General features: G+C 41.1%; 1 long non-coding RNA gene across 9 annotated transcripts in view; it reads left to right on the top strand.

The window, feature by feature from the left end:
- LOC117357979 overlaps nucleotides 1-16,269 on the top strand; it is a 168,215-nt gene that overhangs the window by 108,687 nt on the left and 43,259 nt on the right. For 4 of the 9 annotated variants that reach the window (XR_004538924.1, XR_004538923.1, XR_004538919.1 and 1 more), the window contains 2 exons: nucleotides 2,930-3,011; nucleotides 11,495-11,737. The exons of 3 other annotated variants lie outside the window; for them this stretch is intronic. This is a non-coding gene — a long non-coding RNA (uncharacterized LOC117357979). The remainder of the gene's footprint in view (nucleotides 1-2,929; nucleotides 3,012-11,494; nucleotides 11,738-16,269) is intronic. 2 more of the 9 variants (XR_004538925.1, XR_004538921.1) reach the window with 2 other exon arrangements.

Here is a 16,269-nt window from a genome sequence, read left to right as displayed (position 1 = left end):
AGAGCAACAAGGATGATAAAAGGCATGGAAAACCTTTCATATGCTGAAAGGCTAGAGAAGCTGGGGCTCTTTTCCATGGAAAAGTGGAGACTTAGAGGGGACATGATAGAAACTTATAAGATCATGAAGGGTATGGAGAAGATAGAGAGGGACAGATTCTTCAGACTAGCGGGGGCAACAAAAACAAGAGGTCATTCGCAAAAATTGAAAGGAGACAGATTCAAAACAAATGCTAAGAAGTTCTTCTTCACTCAGAGGGTGGTGGACACCTGGAATGCGCTACCAGAGGAGGTGGTAGGGAATAGTACAATTTTGGGTTTCAAAATGGGATTAGATGATTTCCTGAAGGAAAAGGGGATTGAAGGGAATAGTTAGAGGGTTACCATACAGGATATTAAAGGATTAAGGAATAGAATGTTTTAGGTATAAGATCACTTACAGGTCATGGACCTGGGGGGGGCCGCCGCGGGAGCGGACTGCTGGGCATGATGGACCCATGGTCTGACTCGGCAGAGGTCATACTTATGTACTTATTATCTTAAGTATGTCCTTCCCTACCAGAAAAGAAGCAAACTCCTCCCATTCTCTGATAGATGGCACCTGGGAAATTCCTTTGTTTACCCCTAGTCTCCTCCCAACATCTCTGTACTGTTTGAATGTATGGGTGTTCCCGTTTGCTCATCTTTTTATTTTGCCATCTCTTTTTTAGCCTCTAATCTTTCTAAGTCCACTCACTGCTTATCTTGTCCCCTCTGCTCCCATTTTAGCACTGTCCAGAGCTCAATTACTCTAAAATACCACTTAAATCAAAGCACCCCTAATCTACCTTTCCATTTAGCCACCTATAAAGTGGCTACTGCAACTTTAGGATGCTTTTCCTTCTACACAAACCTAATTGAGAGTTTTTGTAGTCATTCCAATAATAATAATAATAACAATAACAACTTTATTTTTATACTGCAGCACCTCTCAGTTCTAAACGGTTTATAATAAGAAAAAAGCTGTACACAACAGTGATAATACATCAAGTACATTAGAATCATTAATCAAAGCATTAGTCAAGTTTACCAAATAGCTGTTTTAAAATTTTTCCTTGGTCTCAAAATGGGAGGAACTTGGAAGAGGTAGGCCACCTTGGCAACATATTCATCCATAATGTATGAAAATGGCCTATCCTGCAAGAATCCTTCAAGTAGACCCAGGGGCCCTACAGGAGAATAGAGAGGGGTATTCAGAAGGGCAAGTTCTTTGTCAGGCATTGCAGGAGGAAGGGTAGCTCTACAAGAAGTTTATATGTAGGGGGGGTTGAATCTCTTTGGAGGCGTCAGAGTCAGATGGATTTCTTAAGGGGAAAATTTTTGGCCCATGGCCTAGTGGCCCAATGTTCCCAGTTCAACAAAAGTAATGCTAGATTCTTTGCTAGGTGTAATTATCAAAGTGCCTTATGACATTAAAACATATTATGGGCCGCCAGCAGCACTAACTTTTGCCATCACAACAGGCAGTCCCTGCAGTCACCCAGTGTCCAGCACTTATGGAAGGGTCCTTGTTGGCCTCATTAAAATCAGAGGGAGCTGCCAGTGCAGCCAGCAGCATTAACTTTTGCCATCACAGCAGGCAGTCCCCGCAGCCACCTGGCATCCTGCGCTCACGGAGGGATCTTTGTTGGCTTCATTAAATTCAGAGGGAGCCGTGAACATGGAGCCGCCAGTGCCGCCAGCAGCACTAACTATTGCCATCACAACAGGCAGTCCCCGCAGCCACCCGCCAGCAGCACTATTGCCATCACAGCAGGCAGTCCCTGCATCCAGCGCTTACGGAAGGGTCCTTGTTAGCCTCATTAAAATCAGAGGGAGCCGCGATACGCGGCTAGTGGTCTCAAGCCGAAGGGGCATGGCCAAAGGGGCAGGACATGCCCCTTATGAGCCCCTTTGGAGCCCATGAGGAATTGGGAGAGTACTGAGATTAAATCCTTCTACCATGGGTAAGAGGCAAAAATTCATCTTCTAGCCTCAGGGATGGGTCCAATAGATCGCTATCTTTCGGCCTCTTCTCCACCAAGGACAGAAGAGCAGGTAACTTTAAGTATGCAGTCAGCTTCCCTTTCCTCAGGAGGCCCTTCACCACCTACCCAGCCATTAACTCTTATTGGAAGAATAGAGACACCCTCCAATGTTGAGGATGTAGCCTCTTCCTCACAAATTTTTGATATAACTGGACTTAATGTTTTGGAGCAATCAAGTGGGGGTGAAGACTAAATGATTGACTCCTGTCCAGATGGTTATGGAGACAACCCTAAGAGCAAAGTTATCACTTTAAATGATATATGGCTAACTTAATAGAATTGAGTCTTCTTTGCAAAACACAATTTTGAAATTATGTCAGTTCTCCTCAGATACTACAGTTAAAATGAATGAGCATGAAAATCAAATAACAGAGCTAGGAAATAAATTAGATCAATTGGATATGTCTGTGGGTAATCTAAAGAGCATGGCTCTATCTAATATTAAAGAGAGTGTATTGTTTCATACTAAGATAGAAAGAATGGAGAACTATATGAGAGTTAGTAATCTTTGTTTCTTAAATTTCCCTATCACGCACTTCCTATCCCCTTTGGAGCTAGTAAGAATGTATATGAGATTTCGCAATATTCTGATGTGGATAATTTTCAACCTGATAATCTCTATTATGTTCTGAGGGCTTCTAGGAAGGAGGGAGTTGAGGAGAAAATTGACAAATTAGTTTCCCCTGATAATTTAGATCTCTCTCAGTTTCTTGAGTCATCTAAAGACACAATTACAAAACGTGCCACACTTTTGGTAGTTTTCAAAATAGAGCTAGACAAACTGTTTTGAAATTATATTTTACTAAAAAACAAGCTCTGTTTTGTGGCTAACAAATTCTTATTTTTCCTGATGTCTCTAAGCAGACTCAAATGAAGTGGAAGAAGTTCTTGGCACTCAAGCCTAAGGCCTTAGCGGTGGATGTGATCTTCTTCTTAAAATTACTGGGTAAATGCCTTATCTCATATGCAAGTGATAAATATGTCTTCTTAGATCCAGTCCAGTTAGAAGGTTTTCTAAAAGCGAAACCTGTTCAGACAGTATCCTAGAATTAATATTTAGGGGTTTTTTATTTTCCTACTAGAGAGAATAATTGAAGAAATGTATAGGAGCCACATTCTGCCTGCTTAGAAGTTTAAATGTGTTTTCTTTATCTAAATTTATTCTGCTAAAGGAAAAGTACTCGTGACCAGATAATGTGGGCTAGTTCTCTGAATGATTTTATTTTTCTTCTTTGTAATATTTATGTTGATGGTTATAATTTGATATTCCTGAGTATGTTATTTAATTTGTAACAAATGAATAAAAAAATTTTAAAAAGCACACACTATCATAATGCCCCTGTATCGCTCCATGGTACGACTGAATCTGGAGTATTGCGTTCAATTCTGGTCTCCTTATCTCAAGAAAGATATAATGGCACTAGAAAAGGTTCAAAAAAAGAGCAATCAAGATGGTAAAGGGGATGGAACTCCTCTCGTATGAGGAAAGACTAAAATGGTTAGGGCTCTTCAGCTTGGAAAAGTGACGGCTGAGGGAAGATATGATTTAAGTCTACAAAATCCTGATTGGAGTAGAATGGGTACAAGTGGATCGATTTTTCACTCCGTCAAAAATTACAAAGACTAGAGGACACTTAATGAAGTTACAGGGATATACTCTAAAACCAATAGGAGGAAATTTATTTTCACTCAGAGAATAGTTAAGCTCTGGAATGCATTGCCAGAGGATGTGGTAAGAGCGGATAGTGTAGCTGGTTTTAAGAAAGATTTGGACAAGTTCCTGGAAGAAAAATCCATAGTCTGTTATTGAGAAAGACATGGGGGAAGCCACTGCTTGCCCTGTATTGGTAGCATGGGATATTGCTACTCCTTGGGTTTTGGCCAGGTACTAGTGACCTGGATTGACCACCATGAGAACGGGCTACTGGGCTTGATGGACCATTGGTCTGACCCAGTAAGGCTATTCTTATGTTCTTGGGGAGGATTCAACAGAGGGCAGAAGCCTATTAGCATATTAATTCATGCAATCACGTTATTGTGCACTAACTGCTACAGACTCGCATTATATTTCTATGAGCGTCTTTAGCAGTTAGTATGTGCTAATGCAATTGAGCGAGCTAACATTTTAGTGCATGCTAACGTGCTTAGTTCCCTTTTCTGAATTCCCTCTGTAGTGTGTGTTAAGGGGAAAACAACATATGTTATTACCATAACACACCTTGATAACTATCCCCTATGTGTCTTTTTAATATGGGCCAAAAAATAGTTCCTTGGCCTTCACACATAGGTGACTGCTATAAAGTTTCCCCAATAAGTACAGGAATAAACAACTAGCAGTATCTGTTTAAATATCTACCGAGTAAGATGAACAGATGCCAGTTGGGAGCAGGTAAGTCTCTCTGTCCTATAAGCAATGTATATGTAGTTCTACCCCTCTCCCTTGATGTACCAGTATATCAGCATGTCTTATAGTCCATGTCCCCAAGATTTTACTTTGTAATGTAGACTCATTTGTACTCCGCTTAGAAATCCGATAGGCGGAATGTCAAATTTTTAATAAAGCTTGAAACTTGAAAAACTTTAAATTCGCAAAGGTATGCATCTTGGACTGGACTGTCCAGGCTAGAACCTGAAGCATCTGAGGACTGCAAAATGTTTCCAGTGCAAAAGAGTGCGGGCCTGCACTAATGGGAATTTTAAACTGTTTGATACTATTTCTTCATTTTTTCCTTAATACATTTTCAGGTATAATTGAAAATATGGGCCTTGTGTTCTTCCACATATCCTTTGCTATGCTTCGATTAATTGAACAGCTTTTCCCCTCTAAAATACTAGATTCACCTAATCATTAACAATGAGATTTCTTAGTAACTGTACCACATCAGCGATGAACTATGTCCATTAACCAAGCGTTTGCTTTTTAAAGTTTCTTATTAACAACAGCCCCTTTGCCTTTGAATGAGTGTTATTCTCCAAGCATTGTGTAAAAGTTTTGACGATATGGATTTTGCTTAAGACAACCAACCACTTCATATATGAGCCGGTTTTGAATAGGAAAACTTAATGCTGCTTCTCTCCCCAATTCCCATCTAACTTGCATCAGAGAGACAAATTAGAGAACATTTTAGAAAAGCTGTGTGCCATTTACCACATAAAAAGCATATTTGCATCTATAAATCGCCACATAAGTGTAAGATATGATTTAAGAACAGGCACTCTTAACAGGTATATCCTGCACGTACTAGAAATTTAAAAGGAAATATACTATCGGCATGGTTTGGGTGGGCCTTCAAAGAATATATGCATTCTGTAGTTTAGAAAAACAATACATTTATACTTCATTAACCCCTTCTGTTACTAACGTGTAGTGCGGGTTTTAGCGCCAGTAGTGGTGGTAACTGCTCCGACGCTCATAGAATTACCACTGTTGCTGGCGCTAAAACCCGCACTATGCGTTAGTAAAAGAGGGGGGGGTCAATTTTTTTTTTGATATTTCCTCTTACTTTGAGTCGCACGTTACTTTTTGCACATTTCTCTTTTGTATCTAGATTGTGGAAGATTTTTTTTTTTTTTTTTTGGTGGAGGGGGAAAGAATCCTACCTTTCTGACTTTCAAAGCCATCTCCAATTTCATATGTTTGACTCTGGGAAGACTTCTTCAATCAGTTCCCCCTCAGAGATGCAGGTTTTCAAAATCACACTATTCCCTTCCAAATCAGCCACTTCTATGTGCTTTCGCACTACTTACACGTGCAAACCCAGAGACAGTATAACTGATTTGCAGGTAGTAAATGTCAAAAAGTAATTCCTGAAGTTACCCAGACAAATGTTTTGAAGATTGGCCCCAGAAAGGTATAAAATAAATGCCAGAAAACTAGAAGGTTGCTGTATAATATTGCTAGTATCGCTTTGAAAAATTAAATGAATGGTTGATGAATTCCTCATTCATTACAGAAGCAGAAAGAAGAATCACAAATGAATTAGCACAGTGTTCTTCAACCACCGGTCCATGGACTGGTGCCGGTCCACAGAAATTTCCTGCTGGTCCACAGGGCCAGCATGTACATCAGGCCTAAAACAGTGTTCTTCAACCGCCGGTCCACGGTGCGATCGATGCGGCGTTATCTTCGAGCCAGCTCCCGCTTCCTAACTGATTCAGTGCACAAAGCCACGGACAGTGGCTCCTAAGTGCATCCTGTGCCTGAACCGGAAGCCTTGTCTCTGACGTTGCAATGTCAGAGGGAAGGCTTCCAGATGAGGCACGGGACGTGCAAGGTGCAATTAGTACTATTATGGGGGTGGGGTCTGTGGTAGAGATTGGGTAGAGATGGGTGGGGTCCAGCCCACGACTTAGCCCAGTGTTCTTCAACCGCCGGTCCACGGACCGATGCCAGTCCACAGAATAATTCTTTTATTTCTGCTGGTCCATAGGTGTATAAGGTTGAAAAACACTGAATTAGCATATGGAGTAGCACAAATCTGATAAATATTTCCTCCCAATATTTAGCCTACAATGGTCAGAAAATATAAAGGTGTTGACTACTGTGGGCTGAGTCTGACCTGGATATTCAAGCTGATCCTAACTCAAGCACTGAAATAAGCTGCCTCTGAAAGTTATCTGGATAATGGCCAATATTCAGATTGGTACCCAGACACCTCTCTGGATGAATTTACAAATTCCCTCTTGCTCTTTTATCTCTGAGACCCTTTTGCAAAGCTGCAGTAAGAATTGGTCTTAGCATACCCTTATCCGGGAAATTACAGACCGGTAAACCTGACTTCAATGTCGATCAAAATAGTGGAAACAATTATAAAATATATATTTGTGGAACACATAAACAAACATGATTTAATGGGACAGAGTCAGCATTGGTTCAGTCAAGGGAGGTCTTGCCTCACCAATTTGGTTGACTTCTTGAAAGGTGTGAATAAACATGTGGATAAAGGTGAGCTCATTGATGTATCCAGATTTTCAGAAAGCTTTTGACGAAGTTTCTCATGGGAGGCTCCTGAGAAAATTAGAGTTATTGGATAGGAGGCAATGTTCAGTTGAAGATTAGGAACTGGTTATTGGATAGAAAGCAGAGGGTAGGGTGAAGTCATCATTTTTCTCATTAGAGGAGGGTAAATAGTGGCGTGCCACAGGGATCTGTACTGGGACTGATGTTATGAGGGGCTGCTGAAAAGTTCTCAGCCCAACCAACAAAGTTGAGGCCGTCTCCGTTGAGGGTTATACACTTGGCCCAGTGATTTTCCACTTTTTTTTGTTCTGTCAGAAAAATACGGAACAAATAAAGTGGAAATTCACTGGACTAAATGTATAGCCTTTGATGGAGGCTACCCCTGACTTTGTTGGTTGGACTGAGAACTTTTCAGCAACCCCTCGTATGAACCGGCCTTTATTCATAAACTCCTCATCCCGCATGAACCTACACGAGTCTTAAGATCCTCCTCCATATACCGTCATTGAAAAATTATTGGCTCACACCAGGCTATGTCCTTCGCAGTTCCTGCTCCTACGTTGTGGAACTCCTTACCTCTGTATATCAGGGAGGAGAAAAATTTAGCCAAATTTAAGGGAAATTTAAAGACCTACCTTTTCCAGGATGCATATGACTCCTAAACAGATCTTAAATATAGTCAGATTTCTTTGATTATTCTAACTGCCTCTCTTTCCTATTGTGGTCTCCCTTTTTTGTATTCTTTTCTTTAAATTTGTAGTTCTCCCACCATTCCGACCTGTTTCTGTTAGTCAAATGTTTGTTCAGTGGAAATCTGTCAAATTATGTCTCCCTCCTTCTAATATAACTTGTAAAATGCTTAGAAATCTTGATTTGTCTTTAATCAAAATTTTTAATAAACTTGAAACTTTTTACAAGTTTATTAAAAGATTTGATACAATGCTTATAAAATTTCTAAGCGATTTCCATAATAATAAAAACTGAGGTAAACAAAAACCATGTAGTGACTGACATGAACATTACTTACTTGAGGCTCGGGAAGGAAGGGATAGAACTACAAATTAGAGAATGACACGGGGAAAAAATTTATCACCATTCCCGCCCTGTCCCCGCGAGCTCAGTCCCCGTCCCTGCCCCATCCCCGCAAGCTCTGTCCCCCTCCCCGCCCTACAAACTGTCAGTTCCCATCTGCACAAGCCTCGAATAGTTATGATTTTATACTGAACTTATTTTATGAAAGTATAAAAAAAGAGACAATATTCTGTACAATTGTCATGGATCAACAATACCCCTGTCTCCCCTGCCTTTCACAAATATCCCCTCCACTATTGTGAAAACTGACCAAACCAAATTACTATAGAATGCTAAATAGAAAAATCAAGCTAACAGAATACTTCAGTCACACATGGCAGGAATAGTTTTAGGGGAGAGCAACTAGGGCAACTGCCCCCTGGTCAGAGAGCCCTAAGCCAGCTGGAAGCTAAAGAAGCACAGCCTGGGCTTTGCGATCCCCAGTTATGTCTAATACCAGCTCTAACAGGATACATATTTCAAATCTGAAATATTGTAATCACAAAATATAAAATAAATTTATTTTTTTCTACCTTTTGTTGTCTGGTAATTTTATTCTTCAAATCACATTGGTCTCAGGCTTTGGTTTTGTGTTCCTTCTGTCTTCATCGTGGCACGGCTGGCTCCTGAAGGTACAATAGGCCCAAGGGGAGCTGGGGAGGAGATGCAGAGTCTGACACGGGCGCAATTTTTTTTTAACCACAGGAGCAAGACTTTTCACTGCTTCCACGGGGTGGTGAAAGGTCTTGTCCCCATTCCCGCAGGGCAGTTAAAGGTCTTGTCCCCATTCCAGCGGTAAACCAGTTGCAAATGTCTCCATTCCTGCGGATTTACTATGGTGACCACGGTGTACTGTGGTAAACGGTCCCCGTGTCATTCTCTACTACAAATTATTATAGTAAAGAAGAACATAAAAGGGCTAAATAACAATAGGGCTAGCTGGCAAAAGGTTTTTTCTATTATTTTCATTAATGGCCATATGCTAATGTTTCACACACTTAGGGCTCCTTTTACAAAGGTGCGCTAGCGTTTTTAGCGCACGCTACAGTGCTGCATGCACTAACCCCACGCTACACGGAAAATACTAACACCAGCTCTATGGAGGTGCTAGTGTCTAGCACGCGCGGCATTGTTGCGCACGCGAAAACCACTAGCGTACCTTCGTAAAAGGAGCCCTTAATCATAAGGGTAAATATATCATATGCACAGCAATTATTTTGTTATTCAACATCAGTCAGCAGGTGAAAGGTCTCTGGTGCAATACCTGCTGACTGACATTGCATATGTTACTGTTACCATTAGTGCACAATCATTTTTAAAAAATTACTGTGGGAGGCAGTAACTGGTTAGCACATGGTCCTGCATTAACAGAATATAATATAGATGTGCTAACTACTTTTGTTGTGTTAAGTGTGCATTAGTGATTAACACAGCTTAGTAAAAGAACTCCTTTATTTGTGCAGTCTGAAAATTGCCCTTACTCCAGTAAGTCCTAGCTCTGCCCAAATTCCATCCCAGGAGTGTCCTAGCACTAACCCAGTGGTCTCAAACCTGCGGCTCAGGGGCCACATGCAACCCGCCAGGTACTATTTTGAGGCCCTCGGTATATTTATCGTAATCACAAAATCAAATAAAACAGTTTCTTATATCTCTTTAGCTATAAATTACATTAATATTATTACGACTTAGCCAAAAGGAAAGATTTATAAACTATAAAGAGTTTTACCTCATGCAAAATTGTCATTTCTTTAATAAGACATTAACTATTTTTTCTGAGGCCCACCAAGTACCTACAAATTCAAAATGTGGCCCTGCAAAGGGTTTGAGTTTGAGACCACTGATCTAACTGGATACTACTGTGGAAATCTGGCCTCATATTCAGCAGCACTAACTGGTTATCTGACAACAGAGATAGCCAGCTGGATTTCACTGGGTAGGAGCCTTCCTGCCAAGTTAAACCCCACTGAATATGTTTCCCTTTTGTTTGCATTCTACTTGCTGTGATATGGTGAAAGGTGCAACATGCTTTTTTTTTTTTTTTTTTGCTTAGATTACAATAATCAGTCAGTTATCAAATTCACTTATTTTCAGAAACATCATCAAATAAAAGCCAAATCCTGCAGCCTCTTTTCACTCACTGCATTCACTTTGATGAATATTTTAAAAGGCAACCATCGTGTTGTATGATACATGGTTCAAAGATTGTTAAAGCTTTGCCAATAGCTTGATTCTTGGCAAGCAATTTTAATAGTATGATGCAGAAAAGAACATGGAAAAACAAAATTATGAAACAGATGTGGCATGTGAAAATGCCGCAGACTTTTTGTTTTGTTTGTCTACAGCAACAGCTTAACAGTAAACTGGAGTCTCTATTTACAAAACTGTGCATTTGGGGGACAGTTTTCAAGCTGCATAATTAAGTGCAGGGTCCAAGGGTGCTTGATAGGGATGTGCTTTCATTGTGAGATGAAATGTAAAACACAGGAGAGGCTTGCAATGTCTCATATCATTTCAAAGCAAAAACATTCAATGCTATTATTGCTTTGCATTTTAACATGTTTTTGTTTTGTTTTTTTTCATTCTATAAGAACCAATATCTTGTCAGTGACAGCACAAATGTTTTGGAATACTTTACCAGAACAATTATGATGAACTTTCTCTAACTAAATTTAAAAGATGTCAAAACTAACTTATTTTCCTTTTTTTTAATCTTTATTGATTTTTAATCTAAAACGGTGTCATACAAATGAACAAACAGTAGGTATTACATACATTACACTAATATCTGTACAGGTAACATATATATCATTCAAGATTTTCAGTTATCCTACATATAATAATAACATAATATAACATAATTTATAGTATAAATAAAGAATAAAGTTACCCGAATGTCCCCATCAATATTTATTCCCCTCCCTCCAACCCCTCACCCCCCATGGATGTGTAAAGGTAAATGAACAAAAGGAAAGATAAGATAAATATACATTATTATAATTTCACAAATTTAGTCAATGGGCTCCAAATTTTATTAAATACACCACTAAATCCCCTACACTCTGCATTAATTCTTTCATATCTGTAAGTGGTGCACACGTTCACCCACCAAAAAGTGTAACTTATTCTGTCATGGTTTTTCCAGTTACTCGTTATCAATTGAATGGCTATGCCTTTCATGATCATAAATAGACGACTTTTATATTTATCTAGGGTGGGTTTCACATGTAATATCATTCCACAAATTATAGCCTCATATGATAGTGGAACGTTTGAATCCAAAACTAAATTTATTTGTCCCCAAATTGACTTCCAAAATATAAACAGACAAAAATATAGCAGATGATCCAAAGTCCCTATATCAATATGACTAACTTATTTTTCAATCTGCTTTTGATTAGGCATGTGGCAGTATTTTGTAATCTAGTGGCATCCTGGCATCTGGAATGGTAACATAGTAAATGATGGCAGATAAAAGACCTGTGTGGTCCGTCCAGTCTGCCCAACAGTCACATTCATTCTCAAGGCAACAAACCAGTAACTGGACACTATATTATGTGAAATAATTGAGTTTTTGACCCCCAAACAGAAGACCAAACTCCTCTGCCGATCAAAAGCAACACAAACAGCGATGGAGACACAAGGTTAGACTAGCCAAAAGTACATACTGTACAAAATGAATTTATTGCATAACAAATGGATGATTCTGTCGTGTGACAAATAGATGACTCAACATGATTTGTGTTTCGGCCTCTATGGCCTCATCAGGGGCTCCTTTTACGAAGCTGCGTTAGTGGTTTAACGCGCGTAATAGCATGTGCTAATTTTCCAGTCGCACTAGCCGCTGCCGCCTGCTCTTGAGCAGGCGGTAGTTTTTTTGGCTAGCACGGGGGTTAGCGCTCTAAAAATGTGTGTGCGCTAAAAACCCTAGCACGGCTTCGTAAAAGGAGCCCCAGGAGTCTAAAAACAATAAATTAAATAATAGCTATGTTGAAAGATCTGGACTATATGTGAAATAAAGTGTATTAAAACTAAGAAAGAAACATAGAAAAATAATCTAAAACAATAATCAATGTGATTTATGGAGTTTTTGACCCACCATTGTAATCCAATTATTCCCCAAATCCCCTTTGCCTTATTTTAAAAATGTATTTTTATTGAAATATCAACATAAACCCAGTTAACAGCAGGGCAGGATTAATTTGTGGAGGGCCCCTAGGCACACAAGTACATTGGGCCCCCTGCCCCTCCCCCATGTATTTACCCATTTTCTTATTTACTTCTTTATTTCCACTTTATTTCTTTTATTTTAAAATTCAAAACAAACAACAAAGATTACCATACCAGTGCCAGTGTACAGTTTTTCTTCTATGCAACCTCCAAACATCTCTGAACAAATCTCCCCTTCCTTCTTAGAGGAATAGATCTTCATCTGGCAGGGCTTTGGGAAGCCCACCAATTTTATATTTTGCATATGGGTAGGAGACATGGGGCATGGCAGGAAGAAAATTTAGTGCCCATCATTTTATTGGACTAATACATTTCTCACTTAGCTTTCTTCAGATCAATAAACTATACTGCTGTTACAGTATCCCTGTCCTGACCTGAGGAAAGGAGTTATGGTCTCTGAATTAGTAAAAAAATGTATTAAAATTAGTTCAATAAACAGTATCATCTTATTTCCATTTTCTATTAATACATGATTATCAACATAGCTAGAATAATACCTTATCCTAAAGCAAAAATAAATAAATAAAACAAATATAATTTTTTTTTCTACCTTTGTTATCTGGTTTCTGCTTTCCTCATCTTCTCATCATTCTCTTCCTTACATTCACTGTCTGCCCTCTCTCTGCCTCTGCCTATTCCATATGGCATCTGCTCTTTTTATATGCCTCTTCCAGAAATTGCCTGTCTCTCCCTTCCATCTTTTCCTCCCCCCCCCCCTTGGTGTGGTATCCATCTTCTTCCCTTTCCTCCTCCAATGGTCTAGCACATTTCTCTCCTTCCCTTCCCTTCCCTCTCTCACACCCCATGGTCTAGCATTTCACTCTCTCCTCTCCCTTCCCCCCCAATTCCATCAACATCTACCCCCTTTCTTTCCCTCCAACCCAATTCTATCCAGTATCCTTCCCCCTTATGTCTCTCTTCCCTTTCTTTACACACCAATTTCATCAGCATCTGCCTCCTTTCTCTCCCTCCACCACGCTTCCATACCATCCTTCCCAACACCCTTCCATACCACCCTGCCCCCTTTCTCTCCCTCCACCACTCTTCCATGCTCTTTGCTCTCTCCCTCCAAACATTGCAGCTGACAACTGTGCCCTCTGAACTCCTTTGGAAAAGGCAGCCAGAAAGCATAAATAGAACAGCTGGTGGCATTAACGGCAACGACCCCCCCCCATACACACACATCAACGGCAACGGCCACCCCCACCCCCCGCATCAACAGCAATGGGCCTCTCGGCATCAATAACAAAGGGCCCCCTAGCATCAACAGCAATGCGGCCGGCTCTGTTACAGGAAGGTCCCGCGATGATTGCGTCTGCCGGTCCATCCCCTTCCAACGTCATTTTTCCCAAGCAAGTAAGTGACGTTAGAGGGGGCTGGACCGGCAGACGCAGTCATCGCGGAACCTTCCTGTAACAGAGCCAGCCACGTTGCTGTCAATGCAGGGGGGGGGGTCTGTTACCATCGATGCTGGGAGGGGCTTGTTGCGGTTTAAAAAAAAATGGCAAGGTGAGTTGTTTTCCTTCAGCGGGCCCCCCTCACAGTTTCGGGCCCTAGGCATGTGCCTACTGGGCCTATCCATTAATCTGGCCCTGGTTAACAGTACTAATATTCAAATATTCAAAAAGGGGCTGACTGTCTCTCTAAGAAAATTAAATTTTTTTTTTAAAGGAATTCCCTCAAGGGGATATCTCCACTGCTTAGAAGAAACTGAGAAATAAAACCTCTCTGTCCTATAGTTTCCCTGTTAGTACCCAAATAAATCTTTTGCTCCTCAGCAGGAGATGACATTCTTCATCTATGCACTTGGAAGGCAATCGGTGGAGTAATGCCAGTTGTACTAAGTAATCGGCGCTGCAGATCTTGTGCTCAGGAAAATGAAAAGCTCAGCACTTGTAGATTTATGTGCACCAGACCATCTGGATACAGCTGGAAGCGCTCTGTTTAGTGTGATGCTATATGCAAACTAGTGTATTAATATGCCTGTAGAAACTAAAGGGGCTGCAGAAGCTGCCACTGGAATTCATTACAGAGAATTAGGAGATGCGCCAGTTTTATCAACTGCAAAAATTAATAGGGCAGATTTAATCTGGGCTGACCTCGAGAAAATTATATGGATCCAAAGGAGGAAGTCACCTTTTCTTAAGAAGCATGGTTGTGCCAAAATCTATAATAGGTCAATGGAAATCTACCATAGGCAAGCAAAAGAAAAAACAAACTGAATATTTCATTTTGCCTGATTTAAATTACACTACTGTGGATTATGTCAGAAAATGAAAGGTGATTTACACACATGCTCAGAGGAAGAGGGGGTATATTTGTTTGTTGGATTTTGTCAATGCCATTAGGAAAACCAACTCCCACTTTTACAAAACCGCGCTAGCGTTTTTTAGCGCAAAGAGAGCACAGAGAGCCATGCTGAATGGCCTGCGCTGCTCCCGACGCTCATTGAGTTCCTATGAGCATTGGGAGCAGCGCGGGTCATTTAGCACGGCTCCCCGCACTAGAAACTGCTAGCACAGTTTCATAGAAGAGGGGGTAAATAAAGCGGTTTAATTAAATTTTATGAATTTTGTCTTCAGTTTTCACTTTGGTTTGTGGAATGGCAGTATGCCTGGCTGAATGTGCAAAGGTGTATTGTGAAGTAAAGAAACAAGATCATCAAATAGTTCCACAGAAAAAAAGGGAAAGAACCAAAAACAAGAAAAAAATTATAGAAACAATGTTCTCGGTGTAAATGTTTTAATGACAAATGCTCTTCACAATTAAAAGCGATGCAGTAAAAATAAAGTCAATCCATATTAACACACAGCAAAACTAACCCCCTCTTTTACTAAGGTGCGCTATGCTTTTTAGCGCGTGATAGCGTTTAACACATGATTAGTGCGTGCTAATATTTATCGCTTGCATGTTATCCTATGGACGTGTTAGCGGTTAGCACACACGTTGATTTAGCACACGCTAAACACGCGCGAAAAAGCGTAGGCCCTCTTTTACTAAGGTGCGCTAAGTGGTGTGGACCCAACATAGTCTGTGTTTCGGTAATGAACAACCTTCTTCTGGGGTCCAGTCAAAATATACCACAAAATTTAGATATGCAAGTACATGTGAGTTGATTTACCGAGTGTTGACTTCAGCTTTCACTTTGGTTTATGGAACGGCAGAATGCCTGACTGACTGTGCAAAGGTGTATTGTGGAGTAAAGCCAGAAGTAGGTACAGTGTTCCCCCGGTGGTTCGCGGTCCCAGTCATTCGTGGTATTTTCTGACCACGAACCGCCGACAAGGAGAGGGTAGCGGGAGAGGCAGGAGAGAGCAGCCGGAGCACTGCGAGCGCAGGAAATCACTCGCGGTACGTTCCGACCGCCTCTTCCTGCACTAAGTCGGGCTTTATCCAATCAGGAGCTGCTTTGACACGCAGCTCCTGATTGGATAAGGCCTGACTTAGTGCAGGAAGAGGCAATCGGAGCATACCGCGAGTGATTTCCTGCACTCGCGGCGCTCCGACTGCTCTCCTGCTGCCCTCTCCCGCTGCCCTCTTAAGGTTCCCCCATGAAAAATCGTATTTGCAGTTTTTCCAGATTCGCGAGGATTCCTGGAATGGAATCCCCGCACATCTCGGGGGAGTACTGTATTTTTTTGAGGGGTCCACGGGGATAGATCATTGCTTATGTGTAGTGACGTAGCAAGGGTGAGAGGGGCCCGGGCCGGTGGCGCCCCTCCCCTGCCCTCTTCTTTGTACCCCCTCCACATCCACATGCTTCTTCGAGCAGCAACCCCGACCAGCTGTCACACCAGATCTTCCTCTGACGTCAATTCCTAGGCATGGGTCCAGGAAGTAACTCAGAGCCAATGCTGGTGTGACAGCTGGTGTTGGGGGTTACTGCTTGCACCAGGAATATTACAGAGTTATGAGGGAAGGGAAGTGGCACGCACACCAGGCAGTG

This window comes from Geotrypetes seraphini, chromosome 3 (genome assembly GCF_902459505.1).
Source record: "Geotrypetes seraphini chromosome 3, aGeoSer1.1, whole genome shotgun sequence".
NCBI lineage: Eukaryota > Metazoa > Chordata > Amphibia > Gymnophiona > Dermophiidae > Geotrypetes > Geotrypetes seraphini.
The sequence above is the reverse complement of the archived record's forward strand: the minus strand, read 5'-3'. Positions and strand labels throughout refer to the sequence as shown.